The following is a 4,071-nucleotide window of genomic DNA, read 5'->3' on the forward strand; positions in this document are numbered from 1 at the left end:
GTTTATAAGTGTGGATTGTACATAGTGATTCCCTCTCCAAAAGCGCAGTGTGGAAGGGGGAAAAGATTACTGTGGAGAAATCTGGCAAACACTGCTCCATCCAGGTGATCCCTTAAGGTCAGCATCAGTAGTGATGAGCCACATTTATAGTATGCACTCTTGATATAACATAAGGAAAATGGCACTTGACCTCTGAGATTTTCTTCCTTAAGCCCCAAAACACCAGTCTGAGCATGAGAAAAAAACATCAGACAAATCCCCATTGAGGGATATATTAGTCAGCTTTTGCTGCCGTAACAAGATACCATAGACTGGGAAGCTAAAACAACAGAAATTTATTTTCTCACAGTTCTGGAGGCTAGGAGTCTGAGAGCAGGGCACCAGCATGGTCAGGTTCTGGGAGCGCTCTCTTCCTGGTTTGCAGGCGGTGCCTTCTTTATGTGTCTTCACAGAGCAGAGAGAGAGGTTTGGTGTCTCTTCCTATTCCTAGAAGAATGCCAGCCCGAACAGATTAGAACTCCACCCTTATGGAGACACCTGGGTGGCTCCGTGGGTTAAGTGTCTGCCTTCAGCTCAGGTTGATCATGTCCAACATTGGCCTCCTTGCTCAACAGGGAGCCTGCTTCTCTCTCTGCCTCTCCCCGCCCCACCGTTCTCTCTCTCTCTCTCAAATGAATAAATAGATAAAACCCTTAAAAAAAACTCCACCCTTATGACCTTATTTAATCTTTATCAGTTCCTCACAGGCCCTATCTCCAAATATAATCTCATTGACAGTTAGGACTTCAACGTATGCATTTGGAGTAGGCATAATTCATTTCTTAGTAAGGGACACTCTATAACATACCTGACCAATACTCATCAAAAATACTGAGGTGTTAAAAAAAAAAAAAAAAAAAAGCCTGAGAAACTATTATAGTCAAAGAGGAGCCTAAGGAGATGTGATATGACTGAATGTAATCCAGTACTCTGGATGGCATTCGGGAATAGAAAAAAGAACATTAGGGAAAACTGAGAAATCTAAAATAAGCAGATTTAAGTTAATAATTATAGATCAATACTGGTTCACTAATTACAACAAATGGACCTTACTAATGTAATATTTTAGTAAAAGGGGAAACTGGATAGGGGCATATGACATATGTACTATCTCTGTAATTTTCTGTGCAAATTTCTGACAAATAAGGCATATTATAAAAAATCTATGTCTTTTGACTAAAAAGAGAAAACATAATTATATGGAAATTTCAGAAGAATTTATAAACTATTTTAAGAGAATGAAAAATGACAGATCAGAAACACTAGAACAGAGAGAATGACATCATGCTAATCACTAAATACAGCAGGCACAGCTGGCAATTGTTATGGAGAAGAACTGAATGATTGATAAGTGTACCACATATTGCAATAAAAAAATTCCAGATTTATCAAAAAGTAAAGTACTGAAAGACTAAACATACACTCCACATTTATCCTGTGTTTTTTTTTACCCGACCTTGATGTTCTAAGTCCATTTATACTTTCCCTTGTTCTAATTTCCTAATTTTACTTCTATTTTGACATTATTATATTGTGTTTATTCCTCTGTAAACTTTTTCTACTATCTTTTGGAACAAGATAGGCAATTTATAATTAGAAAATAAATTCCTAACCATTGAAGAAACCCAAGGATATTATCAGAGATAAGATGGAAAGTTCTGATGTGTTCCTTCCTTTTTTCTGACCTATTCCAAGCTTTTTTTTTTTTTCCCCCCCTCACAAACCATACAATAGCCCATACAGAAGTAAGAACTAGTGACAGCACAATTCATCTCAGGCTGGCCCAGACTGCTCCCAATTTGATCAACCTCTGAACCCTCAACAACAGGATGACAAAATAATAGATAAAATTTGTTACAAAGTATATGTTATACTTGTATATACTTATTATACTTGTATATACTTGTATATACTCTTGTATTATTTTAACGTATACAAAGCATACGTTAAAATAATACAAGAGTGGGGCGCCTGGGTGGCTCAGTGGGTTGAGCCGGCTCGGGTCATGATCTCAGGGTCCTGGGATTGAGTCCTGCATCGGGCTCTCTGCTCAGCAGGGAGCCTGCTTCCTCCTCTCTTTCTCTCTCTGCCTGCCTCTCTGCCTACTTGTGATCTCTCTCTGTCAAGTGGATAAATAAAATCTTTAAAAAAAAATACAAGAGTTATAAGCACGCTACATGAATTTATATAAGTGTGTCATACCAATACTTAAAGCCAATTCAATATGGAGATGGGAAGGTAGTATATATACTCACAAGAAAATAAAAATAAAGAAAAAATACATCAGCCAGTGACAAAATTGAGGGTATGGATTTGCTCAAAGTTAAGGGTATGGATTCTAAAACAGTACTTAGTTATCATTTTATACCTATTTAAATGCCATAAATTGAAAGCAAAACCCAATGCTGGTTGGTGGGCTTGAGAAAGAAACAATTATAAAGAGCTGCCGGCATTGTAAGTTATTTAGTGTTTTTGAGAGTAGTCTCAGAAAATTGAAGGGGAAGAAACAGAAGAAAATCTTTTATACTGTTCCTTCATCTTGATGTGGTCATTCCACTTCTGGGACTATCCATGGCATTGACGTTCAGAACAGGCTCTAAGGAGCCCTAGAAGAAAAGAATGTGGGTAAGTTTAGGGTTTAGAGTTTTTCCTTTGTACCGCTTGTGTGTGTGTGTGTGTGTACGCTAGACTTTCAATTAAAATTTGGGTAAACAAAAGGTTTACAAGAAGCTAAAATTTAGTTGAAACTAGTGCTCTGTGGAAGTATTCTAAGAAGGAAAGTGTAAATTATAAGAAGGTATTAAAAATAGCTCAGTTTAACATAGGAGAAAATATGGCAACCCCCCAAATAAAAAAATACTATCACCACCAGCGATAGTATTGCAAAGGAGCACTGTGTAACTATTCTATGACACAAAAAAGGCAAGTATGAGACTTACTTCAGTACAAAAGAATATTAAATAAAGTGAAGAAAAAGCAAAATACAGAGAACCAGAATGAATACATGATACAATGGCATAAAATGTACTTATGTATGTATAGTGACAATGAATGGAAGATAATTTATAGCAATATAAATATAACAATGTTCTTTTTCCCTTTTTTCTATAAAAATTATCAAGGGCAATCAATTTCTTTACATGTTCTATAAAAATATTCTTTACATATATAGGAGAGTATGGGTTATTTGGATCACTTTTTAGATGATTGATCCTATTAAAACTATCTATTTGTGAATAAGGGCACTATACCTGTTTTCATAAATTTGTATAAAATTAGTTAAAGGCCTCTGACTATGTCAACTGAATTAGATAGCATCATAAACCAGGTTCTCCTGACATTCACAAGCATATGTTTGTGTACTCAGATGTATAAACTACAAAATGATGAATCTTTTCCATGTGGCAATGTTTAGGCATTTCAAAGTCAAGAGCCAAAGAAATACACAGATGTATATGCAGCTGGAGAACAGTCTTTTTTTTTTTTTCCTCTCTCTCTCCTCATTTTGGTAATGGCATTTTAATTCTCAGGTTTTTTAAAAAAATTATATGTATTTTTTTTCAGTGTTCCAAGATTCATTGTTTATGTACTGCACCAGTGCTCCATGCAATACATATTCTCCTTAATAACCGCCACCAGGCTCACCCAACCCCGCACCCCCTCCCCTCCTAAACCCTCAGTTTGTTTCTCAGTATTCACAGTCTTTCATGGTTTGTCAACCCCTGTGATTTCCCCCAACTCACGTCTCCTCTCCATCTCTCTATGTCCTCTGTTTTATTCCTTATGCTCTGCAAGTAAGTGAAACCATATGATAATTGACTCTCCCTGCTTGACTTATTTCACTCAGCATAATCTTCTCCAGTCCCATCCATGTTGACACAAAAGTTAGGTATTCATTCACCCAAACCAAAAAGTTTTGGGTATGATGGAGACATAATACTCCATTGTATATATAGACCATATTTTCTTTATCATTCATCTGTTGACATCTTGACTCTTTCCACAGTTGGTGACTTTGGCCATTGCTGCTAT

The sequence above is a fragment of the Mustela lutreola genome, chromosome 1 (genome assembly GCF_030435805.1).
Source record: "Mustela lutreola isolate mMusLut2 chromosome 1, mMusLut2.pri, whole genome shotgun sequence".
Taxonomy (NCBI): Eukaryota; Metazoa; Chordata; class Mammalia; order Carnivora; family Mustelidae; genus Mustela; species Mustela lutreola.